Source organism: Oreochromis niloticus, linkage group LG7 (genome assembly GCF_001858045.2).
Source record: "Oreochromis niloticus isolate F11D_XX linkage group LG7, O_niloticus_UMD_NMBU, whole genome shotgun sequence".
Classification (NCBI taxonomy): domain Eukaryota; kingdom Metazoa; phylum Chordata; class Actinopteri; order Cichliformes; family Cichlidae; genus Oreochromis; species Oreochromis niloticus.
This window is the reverse complement of record NC_031972.2, coordinates 18,284,827-18,301,118: the sequence shown is the minus strand read 5'-3', so window position 1 is coordinate 18,301,118 and position 16,292 is coordinate 18,284,827. Positions and strand designations below refer to the sequence as shown.

The 16,292-nt window shown below is 40.1% G+C and overlaps 1 long non-coding RNA gene across 2 annotated transcripts; it reads right to left on the bottom strand.

The window, feature by feature from the left end:
• Window positions 1-204: 204 nt before the first annotated feature.
• On the bottom strand, window positions 205-4,506 carry LOC102081351 (uncharacterized). Of its 2 annotated transcripts, none has more exons than XR_266710.3 (3): window positions 4,414-4,506; window positions 1,607-1,914; window positions 205-1,396 (listed from the first exon to the last, which is right to left on the bottom strand). It is a non-coding gene; the product is annotated as an uncharacterized LOC102081351 (long non-coding RNA). The 2 variants fall into 2 exon arrangements; XR_266709.3 differs by having other exon boundaries at window positions 1,637-1,914.
• Window positions 4,507-16,292: the final 11,786 nt, after the last annotated feature.

The window sequence follows — 16,292 nt, the reverse complement described above, 5'->3', positions numbered from 1 at the left end:
GTACTGCTATTTGTATAAATGTAAAAAGAAAAACTGGTGATAAAACACGATCTTGTGGCAATCCTGAGTTTAAAACTCTGTTTAGATCCATACCACCAAAGCTGGGTTGACCTGCATTTGGATTAAACAGTAAAGTAAAATGTGAATATTCGCAGTATTAAAAGAATATGAATAGTATGAATAGACCCCTAGTTTGAGGATGTATCCAATGTCCAGCAGAAATAAGCTCTCATACTTCACACTAAAATTTAGCAAACTGGAATGAGTCGGATTTATCATGGAAGCTACTGCATGATTACTTATTTAAAACTACTTTTGAAACAGTGTTATTATAGAAACTACATGGTTGTGCAAATGAACAAATCATGCAATCACACTTCCAACAAACCTGTTAAAATAAATATCATTATTCTTCTGTGATTCTGACAACGTGTGCTGAAGAGACAGAGAAATAATATTTCATCAAAGTACCAAAAGAGTACGAAAATACCTGCCACAAAGAGACGGCACATGTGGTCTTTAATTAAATGCACAAAAAAAGATTTAAAAGAAAAACACAGAGCTGTTGTTTTTGAATACATAAGCTGTATTAGTGTGACCAAAGTTCAAATGTTAGAAAAAGAAAGGACCCATGTGATGAAACCATAAACAGCGCTCACTCATATCGGTAACATTACTCTTCTTTAAAAAAGTCTGACAGCACCGTGTTTGTTTTCCTTGTTCACCAGGAGTTAGACCAGAAGGTCAACATCAGTTTAATCTGTGTGCTCAGTTCAGTAATAGGTTGGAGACATGGTCAGTCTAGGTTAGCTGGGGAAGCAGTTTTCAATTCTGACTTTCTTCTTTTCTACTCAATGCAAGGGCTGCAAAGTAAAAATATCAAGCCAGTTAGGCCCCTGTTGCTTCTCCACTTGCCTCTGCTGCTGCTGCCACAGTGCTGTAAAGCATTTCTTGCTTCATACCGTAGAATTATTTATCTTATCTAGCTTTCCAAAAACGTCTGCTTCCCTGTAACAATGGCAGAAAGGGCGGAATGAAAAACATTTTCTCAGGCTCTTTGCAGAAGGAGCCATACACATCATCACACATATAAAGCCTGTCAGCACACTTCTCTCTCTCCGTCTGCGATTGTTCTCAATAACCCCTGTTGCCCAGATGAATGATGGCAGGTTACTGGATGAAAGCCAGCATCTACTCCACTCCAAGTCTCTCTCCAGCATTTCATTCAGTACCATTCAATATCAGGCATCGCTGCACAACCCAAAGAGTGATGTGTAAAAGAGGTGGTGGTGGTGGTGGTGGGGGGGCTGAGATGAAATAGCAGCGTGTTGCTCACGAATGATGAGCTCCGTTGGGTGTGACTGTGGCGATTTGGAGCGAGGTGCTTGTCAGTATGCTGTTTGAAACACAATAAAATTACCTTCTTTGATTATTTAAAAAAAGTACGTTTCAAAAAATCTACAAGTACAGCAACTACAAAGATCACTCTAAGAAATAACAATGACGTTGTAACCCCGTGATTTAATCTAAGAAACTTTGGGGAGGAACAAAAATATTTATTCAGTTGATAAAAACTATATTTGTATATGTAATCCTTGATATTTACCACACAGTGCACACAGCACAACAAACCCACCAGGACTTTCTTCTCTCTCTGGTATCTTGTTTTAAAAAAAAAAAACAGTCCCTCCCTGGCGGTATTTTTTTTCCCCTTTATCTTGATCTTCTTTTTGCCAGAGTGTCTCTCCGTCTCTCTCAGCTCCAGTGTGTTTGTTTGGAGAGTACAGCTCGCCCAGTACAACATGGAAGTACGTCAACGTTGCTGGCTCCTTCGTAGATAAGGGCAACAGGAAAAGACCTCTCATAGAGAGCAGAGACAGGAGGGGAGGAGGACGACAAAGGGCCAAAGCCGCGCTGGTGAGGAAGAAAATATAAATGGAGGGAAGAGAGGAGGGATCAAGAGGTCATGCACAGTGCAATACATCAATGACTTATTACATCATAAAGATTTTTTCTTATGTCTCCATTTACTGAATCCTGTCTTTATCATGCCTGGATGTATAAAAAAACACACCTGGCTGTTAAATTGTTGTAAAGTTTTATAATCTCATTAAGTCTCTTTATCAAGGAACCGCTGCTCATGTTCGGGTTTATAAAGATACGAGTGGATGCTGTCATGTCATGTGAGTGTTTGTCTCCAGTTATTTCCCGTTGTGTGGTTGGTTTAGGTTCTTGTTTAGGCTTGTGATGGGTTCGTATTGGAATTCTGGGAATGTTATTATATGCTGATGACATTATTTAACTTGCTCTAAACAAAAAAGGATCGCCGTTTCTGAAGTCTCACATTTTAATGTAGTAGAACAATTCATGTGCACACTGGCCACTTTATTAGTTACAACTTGCTGGTACTAGTTTGGACCAACATTTGCCTTTAGAACTGTCTTGATTCTTCATCGCATAGATTTAACAAACTTGCTCAGAAATGTTGGTCCGTCTTGACATGACAGCATCACACAGTTCCTGCAGACCTTTTGGCTGTACATCCATGATGAAAATATCACCATTTAGTACCTTCCAGCATCGCTATATTGGACCAAGACCCGGTGACTATGGAAGCCCTTCGATTACAATACGATTTAAATGCAGATCAGCTGATATTAAGGGGTACAAAGGAATTATTCGACATACCATTACACAACCCCCATCCTGAACAGTTGATAGAAGGCAGGATGGATACATACTGTCGTGTTGTTTACACAAAATACTGAACCTACCACCCACGTTGAAACTCATCAGACCATGCAACATTTTTCAAACTTCTGTTGCTCAGTTTTGGTGAAACCATGCAAACTCTAGCCACAGTTTCCTGTTCTTAGCTGACAAAGTGGCGCCCGCTGTGGTCTTCAGCTGCTGTAGCCCATCTACTTCCAGGTTTGATATGTTGTACATTCATGTCGTGCATTCTGCATACCTTGGTTGAAATCTAAGTTACTGTTGACTTCCCCTTAGATCAAAGTAGTCTGTCCATTCTCTGACCTCTGGCATCAACATGACACTTTTACCCAGAGAATTGATGCTCACTGAATTTTTCTCTTTCTAGGACCATCCTCGGTAAACCCTAGAGATGGCGGTCTTGGAAAATCCCAGTAGATCCCATTTTCTGAAATATTTAGATGGCACCAAAAGTCATGCTACATTTAGAGCAAGTTAAAATAACCTTTCTTCCTCGTTCTGATGCTCCATCTGAACTCCAGCACCCTGTCTTTGCCACGTCTACATGCTTAATTGTATCAGTTTGAGTTGATTGCATTATCAAAGAGTTGCAAAGGTTTGCCTAATAAAGCAGCCAGTGAGTGTATTTAATTGAGCTAAAGACAGAACATGATGTTAACAGCACAGCAAAATCGCAAAGTTGACAGGTCAATGTCTCAACCCTTTTTGAGTGTGTTACTTCTCTTCAAGGTGATCGTGAATCGAGAGTATCAAAAACATGTCTGAGAAATGTTTTCAAATTTTTCACAATGTTAGCTCTCACTACTGTGAATGTTGCAAAAGAAAATCAATTTAAATCTGTTATAGTAAGGTGGAGGCAGACAGGTCAAACTATAGAAGCAAGGAAGTTTTTTGGCACTCCGAGGCCAATGCAAAGTAGACGGCGAATTTGTCAGTGTAGCACAAAAGAAACCAGATTTCCAACAAGTCTGTAATCAAGCATGCTTGAATAGACAAGCCTTTATCTGCAACACGTATTGTTATGGCATTGAGTGAGGAGATAAAAACAGAAGGTGTAGCATTCATCCCGATACATTCAGTGTTTCCCTCCCTTTATATGTCTTTATCTCTTCTTCCTGCTTGATTCAGGACTAATGCTTTGATCTGGTTCTTCACATAACAAGGCCCCAAGGTGGACTAACACAGCAGACACAGAACAAACTTAAATATGTGCTTATGTATACATTTGACTACGTATATCTATCCTTAAACTATGTGTACTTTCCGTGATAAACCTATCCAGTAGGTATAGCGTAACCACAAAGCCTTCTGAAACCCTGCCACATAACTTAAGCTATAATTTGACGGTACCACCATTTCCTATTATTCATTTCAGGTACTTCTTGTTCTGCCACTTTTTTGTTAACCAAATAGAAGAGGAGTGTACAACTTGAAGAGAGGGAACCCCACCAACAACGAGTGATTTGGTTATACTACTGATCTCAGTTGTGAGTCCTAGTCAACATTAAAGTTTTTGACCGGTATCCAGGTACTTTTAGTATATCCCTGCATGTATATATTCCATTGTTAGTTGGACCTCACAAATACCTTATCTAAGCATGAAGGTGACCGATTTAGGATATAGCTTGTGGGATGATTTTAAGAAAACAGACAATCCCAAACCGGTGACCTCAAACATACCTTATCATTTGAGACATGCCATACCCGATCAGTCTAATGCAGGGGTGTCAAACTCCGGGCCTTGAGGGCCTGCAGGTTTTAGATGTGTCCTTGATCCAACACAGCTGATTCAAATGGCTAAATTACCTCCTCAACACGTCTTGAAGTTCTCCAGAGGCCTGGTAATAAACATTTGATTCAGGTGTGATGACCCAGGGTGATATCTAAAACCTGCTGGACACCGGCCCTTGAGGCCTGGAGTTCAACACCCCTGGTCTAATGTTAGCTACTTAGCATTGCCAGTTTTAAGCTCTGTTCGATCACTCTTCATTCATGACTAAACGTACCTGTTCATTATGTTCTCAAGCACTCTGGACCATGACTGGGCCATCGCCACATTCAAGATTCAAAGCGTTTATTGTCATGTGTACCAAGAAAAAGCATTTCTCTGTACAATGAAATTCTTTCTCCGCTGTCCACACACAGATGCCGGTTAATATGTACAATAGATAAAATACAAATAGCATGAATAAATAAATGGAGACAAAAAGGAAAAATTGAAGTATTAAATTGATTTATGTGCAAAAGAGGTATGAGCTTAATATGCTGGTTGATATGTGAGATGACCTGATGTGCAAAAATTATTCTTACTGTTAAAATAGGTCAGCTGCTCAACATGGCGATCTTTTTTAGTTATTCCATTAAATTTTTGCCGCTCTGCTTGAGTTCATTGTCCTGTTGCATGACTCAGTTTCACCCAAATTTGAGGATGGCCTCACATGTTACTATAGAATGTTTTGGTGTACAGACGACTTCATGGTTGACTCAGTGACCGCAGAGTGCCCAAATCCTGTGCCTTCAAAACAAGCCCAGATCATCAACCCTCTGCCAATATGAGGTGTTTAGGCTGATATACAAACCCATGCCATGCTGCCATGTTCTTTTTAGAGAGAAGAGGCTTTCTCCTGCCAAACCTTCCAAAGCCATACTCGTTCCATCTTTTTCTAGCTGTACAGTCATGAACTTTCACATTTAACATGCTGAGGCCCGTGGAGACTGAGATGTGTTTTCTGGGGTTTTGCACAGTCTGACCTTGGGGTGATTTGCTTGGAAGTCCACTCCTAGGAAGATTGGCATCTGTCTTGAATACTTTCCTCTCCATAATCTTCCTCACTGTAGGATGATGGGCTTCAAATTGTTTGGAAATGGCCTTATAACCCTTCCCAGATTGATGGGCAGCAACAATTGCTTCTCTAACGTCACTGCTGATGTCTTTCCTCCTTGGCACGTGTCAACACACACCTGAATGCTCCAGTCCAGCAAACTACTGCAACTTGTGTTTTCATAGGAGGGCTCACACTTGCTCATGATCAATTGCATTTGATTAGCTGCACTTGGCAGCTACTTAACCTCTTAAGTCCTATGTGTGTACTTCATTTTTCATGTACTATTTCTATAACTATAACTTCTGCTAAACAAGTGGCAATGCAGTGTAGCATACTATGTGCTGTTGTTCATATGAGGTTGTGTTTAGCTAATTCTAAGACCTGATAACAATCAGATTATTTTTATTATGTTTCTATACAGAAAACATTCCTTAGAATTGAAAGAGAGAGGTGTGCTTTTTTTTACACTGAAAAAATAAAATAAAAAGTCAAGAGTGTGCATTTCTCCAGAAAGGATCACTATAATTTCTCTGCTGAAGCCACTTTATCATAATGTGCTGTTTAGTTACTGTATTTGTGTTTTAATACTGCCTAAAGGTCAGGTCTATTCTGGGTGTTGAGGTTATGGAAATATCATTATCTTGATTTAACACCCATGTGCTGGGGGTTAAAGAGAAATTGCTTTTTAACCTTGATAAAAGTTCTTCTATTTCCTGAATCTAACCACATGCAGCCACCACAGCCTCTGCAGTAAAAGTCATCTAATTTATGCAGATTAATTTCGTCTGCAACCAGTTTCTCAGAAAGTCCAGTGTGTTGAATAAATGCTGCGATTCATTGTCATAATTCACACTTGATTCTGTAAAAGTAATCCAGGAAGTATTTAAGTTGATCAGTACAGTATAGCTGTAAACAGAGACTTTTTACACGTGCATTTTAGAGGCACACAAAAAAAGGAGATACTGAATGTGGGGGGGAAGGAGACTGGACGGCTTGTTCTGGCCCAGCCAATGTGTCTCTTGCAGAAGGCGGTATGTTGGTGTGGAGGGATTCCCATTCCTCTGAAGTCTGGCGCTCGGTATCTGGTTACTCCTGCAGGTCTGATGATTACCCTCCACTCAAATTCCACAGCCCTCATTTACTCCAATCCACACAGGAATCTTGCAAAGTCAGCTTTACACACAGAACAAAGACACACATAAACACAAGGACCGACAACCCCGATGGCTCTCCAGTCCAATTTTAAACCAACTTTTAACTCAAAACATTCAAATCTAATTAATTTTATGACCCCTTCTCTCATCCCCGTTTCCCCTTCCAGTTGTCTCCGTCACAAATTCTCTCAAGAAATGCAACACACAACACAAGAATGCAACAGCCTGGATAATGACTTCGACTGTGGGTGAGGTTTGTGTTGCCACTGCAGTGCTAACCTGGTTGTAAAATGCCATAATACTGCAATCCACATGTAGCCGTTTGTCACCTCGCACCAAACTGTAAGCAGAGCAGCAGCAATGTGGCGGTTTAGCCCTCAACCTTTTCTGCTCCCCTCCTGCTGCAAGGAATGCGGTCGCAGACAGCCGACTAGACACTGACTCAGCTGCGCATATACCCACATGTTGCACAGCTCCGTGTTGCTGCCACAGGACTTGGTGTTCTTTCAGAGAGACCACTTGATTTAAGACATCAGTGTTTGTGTGTTAGTGTGTGAAAAGGTCACACACTCCCTGCAGGACGTGCCTTCACCCTTGTATTTGGCAGTCATCTTGTCGCCAAACACTGCTTCCTTCCTTTTGAAAATAAATTTCCCATTGCTTTATTAAAGTCAGGTCTCTGTCAGGTAGTGTGACATCACAGTGTTGGCCTGTGGGAGAAAGGTCCAAATGGACAGAGGACAGTGCAATTCATAATCAAGAGGCAAGCTAGGAAATGTCTCTGCTTGGTTAACGTAATTGAAAAAGGAAAGGAATACGATATTGTAGTGATCTCAAGCTTGTCCCACGGTGATATTGCGCAGATGAATTATTTCTCATAGGTTATGTTTCGAGTGTTCACTGGCATTTCTCTTGATTTATCTTGGTAATAATAAGCGCACAGTATTCAATACAAATGGGAGAGAAAGGGCATCAGAGAGAGGGATGTATGTGATGATTTAATGTTATGGCCATGTAGAGGGTATAATGTATAAAACAGGGGTATCTATGGAAGAATACAGAAATCCAAACAATCTTTATTTTGCAAAACCATCGCTAAAAGCAGACCTGCTGAGCATTTTGTACTCAAAAGACAGATTCTGGGTGGAATGTCGCTTAGAAAGATATTAAGGCGATGATTCACACAGCTGGGGAAAACAATTTAAATTGTGTTATAATTTTTGTTGTTTGCCAGTTTGATCTCGGGCAATTGCATGGCTTTTGCAGGTCTACACTTTAAAGTCAATTTCATTTAGCGCTCTGCTCTGCCAGAAAGACGTTGCAGCTGCTTAAGTAAATGAAATCAGATACGGTGTGAGGCTTGCAATATTTGTGAAAAGCCAACAGACAGTTGAAGACGAGTCATCCTGTTTCTTTCGTCATTGAGCCTGTGATGCCTAAATCTGAAACGGCACAGGTTTTTCACAGTATACCAGCTGGTTTTTGTTCAGTTGTTCTTCATAATTTAGTAATTTTGTCACTGTGTTTAAGTTTTACAATCTATGCTCTACAACACTAATCCCTACTTTTTGGTGCTTCTTTTCTCCATTTTCCAGTCATAAAAAGAATAGTTATAACTGAAATGCATTAATGAATTGAGAAAATAATATGTTAACTGCAAATCAAGCTAACAGCTACAAGCTACAGCCCTGTCTCAATGCAAATCTGGTGCTAATAACTTCCTAAAAATGATTCATCTGCAGTAACTGTGCAGTGATAGAGAAAGAACAGTTCTACTTGTGTGTGCTAAAAATGTTTAAAAATGAAAATGTGCTTACTGTTATCATTTTGAAGTATAACTCACTGACGTCTTTATTAGGTACACATGCTTGACTCCTTCTGAAGAAGGGGAAGAAAGGTGAATTACGTGACTCAAATGTGGCATTATCGTTGGTGCCATATGAGCTGGGCTGAATAGTTCAGAAACTGCCGATCTACTGGGATTTTCCCACAAAACCATCTTTAGGGTTTACAGAGAATTGTATGAAAAAGAGGAACTATCTAGTAAGCGGCAGTGATCTTTGCGAAAATGTCTTGTTGATGCCAGACAGTTTCAAAGGGAAGACAACAGCAACTCAGATAATCACTTACTATACCCAAGGTATGCAGAAGAGCATCTCTGAACGCACAACACAGTGGGCAACAGCAGAAGACCACATCGGGCGCCACTCCATTCAGCAAAGAACAGGAAACTGAGGCTATGATTCACATGACTCACCCAAACTGGACAACAGAAGATGGTTTTGTCCAGTGGTCTTGATTTCTGCTGCAACATTCAGGTGTTCGGGTGAGAATTTGGGACAAACAATATCAAAGCACAGATCAACAGTTTGGGGCTGCTGGTTGTGGTGTAATGGTTTCTTCGCACACTTTAGGCCCCATAATACCAACTGACTATCTTTTAAATGTCACATCCTACCCTGGTATTGCTGCTGACCACCTCTAAGACCAACCACAGTGTACAAATCTTCATATGGCGATTTACAGCAGAATAATGGACCATGTCACAAAGCTCAAAATTTGTTTCTTGAATGAAAATAAGTTCAGTTGTGAAGACAAATGAGGTTCCAACTTGAGAACTTACAATGTTTAATAGTGTACATTGTGTACATTGTGCTTTTCTCTCAGCTACACTGGTGTGTGGTGAGGTGATTTCCGTGCTGTTCTTTGTCGTAACTGCGTTTTGCCATTTAAAAGACAGAGTTTCAAAACGTCCCTCAGAAACCTTCAAGAGATCCTGCTTTCGTGTATTCCTGTGCTCTACATGCAGGCATATGTGGCTGCACAGTCGTACGGAGGAAGGAAGTAAGCACTGGTTTAGAAACTCACAAATTCCAATTACAGCCAGCTTGTCTGTAAGCACCAGATCAATGTTGGCTCAAAATTCATCACACTAAAAGTGCTGTGCTCAAAACATTTTTCTAATTACAATCAGGGAGCTGTGTTCCTGCTAGTGTCAGCTAATTTTAGTTACAGTAATAGCAAAGTCTTTTAATTTACTGCACTTCAGTGTTCACTGACCACCCAGAAAGATTTCATAGCAAGAGAGCATGCTATTTACATGTAACAGGACTTCAGTGTGCATGTGTGTTTGCACGTGTTTCAGCCCATCTGTACTTGTGTTTGTTTTTTGTGTTTTCTTTAGTATGTGCAGGTCAGGAAAGACAAGAGGGCGGCCATACTGGGGTTAAAGTGGCATATGAAAGCCAGAAGTGACTGTCATCTTCTTTAAACCCCCTATTGAACTCCCAGCATGTAAACATGGCTAGACTGTCCTCGCCCCACCACCTCCGTCACCCCCAATCCCAAGCCCCGGCCCCCCTTTGGGGCACAGACTGTCTTATCTCCCCACCAGGGAAGATGAAGCGAGGGAGATGGGGGCTTACTCTTTGTCTACCGGCACAGGGCTTTGTGCTTCTCCCCCACAAGCAGGCACATGTGCACAAATATATGACAGCATATACACACGAGCACAAACACAGGCAGAGGTGAGCAAATAGCATGCAACACACACACGCCAAGCAAATGCAAGGACAAAGCATGCAGAAACTATTCATCCATACATACTGCACACCAGCATTAATACGGTGTCACATGACTCATATTCAAGGAATAATTGGCTTAACAATCCAGAGGATGTCTGCATCTGATTGAGTGCTAGATTCTGATTTGAAAAATAATCCCTGACACGAAAAGGTCAGGGTATATTCACACACCTGCAACAGAACAATGCAGCCACCACTAACCCCACCTATGGAGGCCCCAACCAGGGACGTGTTATTTTCACAGCGTGTTGGAAGCGCTCCTTTCAGATTGTCCTCCACGGTGACACAAATGCACCATGTAATTTCAGGGTTTTATTGAGTTCTCTTCCTGAGGTCTTCTCCTAATCACTACACCTTGACCTCAGCGGAAAATGTCATGAGGTCAACGAAGAATGTATAAGGGAAAAGAGAAATGTGGTGCTCGGTTTACTTTATAATGTAATAGTGGATTTTGTTGACTTGGCTCACATGAAACAGAACAACTGGCGATCCAGTGTAACTGCCAATTAATTAAAGCTTTGTGGCAAAAATGAACAGAATTTATGTTAATCCTAAACACTAGCAAAACACCAATAGATAAACTGAGGGCACAACTAATGCAAACTGAACCATGATAAACAACCTTGATATATATATATATATATATACACACACACACACATATATACATATATATATATAGATAGATAGATATATGTTAGGTAAGGTAACAGCTTCATAATAAACTCATTTTATTACAGCAGCATACAGTTCATAGTTCACTCGTGGGTTTTACAAGCCTGTAGATGAAGGTTTAAAACATATGAAGGGATTGTGGCATGAAATAGAAACATACCGATTATCACGCACGTGATTATCACCAATTGTCAGTTATGTTGATTTTTTTTAAATAGCAGTTGTGTGAAATACACAGTATTATCTCACCTCCGAGATAATACCGCTTTGTATCCATTGCGTGTCCTACACTAAAGGAGGTTATAAAGGAAGCACTTGGTATTTTAGTTTGAATTGGCCAGCTGTCATTATGAAGCTACTTCCAGGTCAGTTAGGAACCTTCTTAAGCAATAAAAACAACTATTGGACCTGCAACCCTGGTGAGTGAGGAGGCAACTTCAATTAAAAAAAAAAGAAAAACTAATTTACAAGCATGTTCAGCTTGAAACAACTATCTCCTTTGTGGCAGAGCAGAACATCAAGCTATAAATCACCCAGATCAATGGGATTCACTCAGATGTTGAGAAGCAGGTATAGACGAAGTCATACATGCACAAGGACAGAGAAAACCGAAGGACAGGAGGCCCACATATAGCACATGTGACAAATATGGATACTGACTGAATTAGCTGCTGACCCAGTGGTTCAATAGCAATAGAAGAAAGACACTGCCAAAGGTGGCGAGAATCCAGAAGAATAGAGACACTATTGGTGGAGATGGTGAAGTGACCCTGATACTGTAAATCTGTCTTATAGAAAAATATTATAACCTGCCACCATGGCCGTAACCAAGGTCACCAATGTCTGAACGTTGTTTTTCTAATACAACACAGTATAAATTGTCCCAACACCACTTGTGACGCTCTGGATGGTTTTTACTTTACTCTATGGGAATTGCCCTGCAGTGCGTTGTGTTTAAAAGGTTTGGTTGATGCATGACTCAAAAGGAAAGACTATTGGTTTGTTTAGGTATGAGCAGTGAATCAGGGGCACAGCAGGGCCAGAGCCATTGAGTAAGTACCTTTTTTCCTTGTGACATTTTAATTTCAAGTGAAAGAAATATTTTGTATTTTTAGATTTCGTTTTATTTCATTTTTTTATACTCACAGTTCACCATCACACAGGTGCTCCTGCAAAATAGGGAATCTCTGCAGGTGCTACACCTTTAAAATATGATGCATTAAGAGAAAAAATTCTGGATTTCACTCATTTCTAGAAATGAGTGAAGAGAAGAAAGACAGAAAGCCTTCTTTCTTTCCTTTTCTTTTCATCCTGCCAGCAAGCCTTAAATGCAAAATTCCCCCAGCAGAGTTTACAAGGTGTTCAAAAAGCAGAATAAAGCACCAATAAAGCCATTTGGGGGGGAAAAAAGAGAGACTATGTATTTTACTCATCTGCAGCATTAGGTTGTTACACAAAATACTGCATTAATTGTTGATTGTTGATAGATTATGTTACTTAAGAGTACTCTCTGGACAAACTCATTTGTTACCCTAGTCATGACATTACTGTTGTTTTATTAAAGCTTCGGAATAAAACTGTAATTCTACTGTGGAAATATGTACAGATAGAAATGGAGGCTACGATACTACAAGCTACCTGTGTTACCTATTGAAGTTCAGTCTCTGGCTCCTGGGCTGGGGTTGGCATACACTCAGGGTTCTTTGCTGTGTGTGCAGGCGCTTGCAAAGCAGAGACATTGTGCTAGGAGTATTGTTTCTGTCCTAATGCGGTTTGCACTTTAACACTAGGCTCTTGTTCTTTGGTGCAATGGAAATAAAAGCAAAGTCCATATCGACACTCCTCAAAAGTTATAGACCACTCTACCAACTTCCTCCTTCCTGAAATTAGCTCATTGTAGTGGAAGTGCACAGGAAGAAATAGACATGCTTGACATTTTAAATTTTTATTATTATTATTTCTATCCACCCATCTGCCAGATATCTGAAGGACTTTAGTAACATAAGAAATGCCGTAACTGTAATGTGATTACTTAACTCAGTATAGTAATGTGTTACATTTCTGCATTACCAAAAAATGTAATGGCAGTAACATGTCACTCCCAACACTGCTTACCTGATGCTGATAGCCATTTCTTCTTGTGGCTGGAGCTTAAGTGGTCAGTGTCCAGGTGATAGTCTTGTCCCATGGTGACTTTGGGGGACTTTGTTTACAGAAGTATCCAGCCCTAGCAAACAGTGAGTCTAGCTAAAACATGGTATTTGATCTTATTTATACCACTGGAAGTCTAAGGAGCTTACCCCTGGAAATTTGGCTAATGGCAAACTAGTAAGCTAACATAACGGGCGTTTTTTTAAAAACGTTAGTATGGGCTCAAAATGTGGTCATAAATATTTTGTACTTGTAAATCAGTTTTGTACTTGTAAATCAGGATTTGTATGTGTAAAAAGAATTTGTGCGTGCGTAAAAAAGATTTGTATGTGTAAAAAAGATTTGTGTGTGGACTTAGCCAAAAACCCCTCTGCAAGTTACAAGTACGAATTTTGACCCTATTTTTCTTCCTGTCATCTGATTGGTCAATGTCATGTCAATCACAAATGTAACAATCCAATCAGAGAACAGATGGGTTTGGCTGTTGGAGGGGCACTTTTTTGAACTGCAGGTCCTTGAAGGGAATAAATGCCCTTTTACATGCCAACCCAGCGTTTTCCTTCATCACCAGGAAGGAAAACAGTCTGTGGTCGTCCGAGTTTGGTGATTTGTGTGTCACAGGTCTACGTGCTTTATACAGGGACTTCCACAGCCTTTTCAACAGCGCTGCGGACCGCGGGGGGGGGGCAGTGTTTTGGAAATGACAGTCTTCATTACAAAGCTTTCTTCGTTATGAATTAGCATACATGTTTTTATTGAACATTTGAAGAACTAGCAAAAAAAACAGAAACTCTTGTAGAGGACATAAAGTCAGAGATAGAAACGACAAGGAGCAGGTGCATCTAGTACAGGTAGAGCTGCTGCAAAAACCCACAGAGCTCAGCAGCCAGCGCAACAAATTCTGGATCCTTTGCTTTTAGTTAGCAGTTAGCATTAGCAGCACATCCTGCGTCTGATGTGAAAGGACCTTTATGCTGCGCACTGTGACTCACAGCAATGGTCCCGGGTCAGCCCTGACTTTGTGTTAAACTAATCCTAAAGTAATAATGGTATTTCTAACCACTGACATACCACAACTTTATCCTTTCAACAGCTGCTGAAAGTAAGGGGACCTAGCTGCTATCGGATATTTATATAGAGATCCTCCAGCTTCAAACTGTATTACCCTTCAAGGACCTGCAGTTCAAAAAAGTGCCCCTCCGACAGCCAAACCCATCTGTTCTCTGATTGGATTGTTACATTTGTGATTGACATGACATTGACCAATCAGATGACAGGAAGAAAAATAGGGTCAAAATTCGTACTTGTAACTTGCAGGGGGATTTTTGGCTAAGTCCACACACAAATCTTTTTTACACATACAAATCTTTTTTACGCACGCACAAATTCTTTTTACACATACAAATCTTTTTTACACACACACAAATCTTTTTTACACATACAAATCTTTTTTACGCATGCACAAATTCTTTTTACACATACAAATCCTGATTTACAAGTACAAAACTGATTTACAAGTACAAAATATTTATGACCACATTTTGAGCCCATACGTTAGCTACACCACATTTTGATGTGCCAAAGGTAAATAAATTGGTACAACGTGTGACCGGCTGTTTCTTTGTTCATTTCAGACTTACTTCAGCTAGCATTAACCATTGACAGTTTCACAGTAGCATAACTGCCTGTCATAATTTGACAGTCAAAAGGTATTTTTTTTTATTAAATCCAAATTTTTATCAATAAATGCTACTCGTTTGCTCAACTGGGATTAGCTGCCATTTACTGCATTGTACCACTAGGGGCACCACTTCACTAATTCCACTAATTTATAATACAACAAGTTATTCTCAAGAAGAGCTAAAAAAAAAAAGTCTTCATTATTGTATTTATTTGGCTAAATATTCTTTCCTTAGAAGATGTTGAAGGCAGTGTTTTTGCTGTTTTTTCCTAAAACAGACTCATTTAAACATACTGAGTCAGATACTGTGGAACTAAATCACTCGTGTTTTTCCTAGAAGCGATTCACACAAACAGCTTACTTTTGCTGTGTACATGTACGTGCTGACGAGAGATTCTGGAGAAATCTGCAATACTTTTAATGGAATTATTGAATCGGGGTCACCCTGTCTGGAGAAGTCATGGGTCATGGATATAAGGACGCACAAACACACACAGCTCCGAGCCGCTTTAGCTGTATTAGCAGGGTTGGGGATTATTGTTTCGAAGGACACACACAACACACACAGATAGCAATGAGATTTAAGGGTCCCATCATGTGGAAAGATTTTGATTTAAGTGATTGTCTCTGTGTGAAGGTTTCTTTGTGGGTTTTGAAGGCGATACAAAGATATAGAGTTGTGTAGGTGTTGAGCACAGTCTTTAATAAGACAGAATATAATAAGAAAGAATATAAATATGCATCCATCCTTGTGTTTCAGCCACAAGCACTGGCTGATATATTTTTTCAGTGTGGCTTTATGTTTCTGATTCTTAGCCTTGTGGTGTATATCGACTCCTAGCAAAAAAATATGTAAATATTGCATTTTCCAGTGTTTAAAAAAAAGTTGTTCAAATACACAAGCAAAATGCAGCAATAAGAAACATACAAGCACATAAATTCCCCACTAATTATGCTGGACAAGACCTATTTGAAAGGTCTGATATTTCAGACATTTCTAAAGGGTTTCTTCAAATAAGGAGGACATGAAGAAAAACATACAGACATCTTTCTGTCTAGACTGCAAAGTTTCTATCAGTAAATATGATTTTTGTCTGTGGTATTCTCTATGAAATGCCATGTGTTCTTTAGCAGAGTGCAGGATGGGGTGGTTAGAGGGGATTGGATGGCGTGGAAAGTGGGTCTTGTGAATGTAGGTCTTTGAGACAGTGTGTGTGTGGGTAAAGCAGGCTTACAGTAGTAATCCTCTTCACAGACACCCATCTGACTAGCAACAGGACGGGACCCAGACAGACACACACGCACGCACGCACGCCTCGCGCGTACACGTGTTTGTTAGAAGGAAATCTGTTTTGGTTTGCCCTGTTTTGAGAAATAGGCTGTTAATGTGCCAACATCTCCAAGTGCATGCTCGATTCACCCCTCTGATATCTGAAGATGTCTAAGTGAAGTTGTAATCTTCCAAAGTAATCTTCGTAAAGTTTTAATT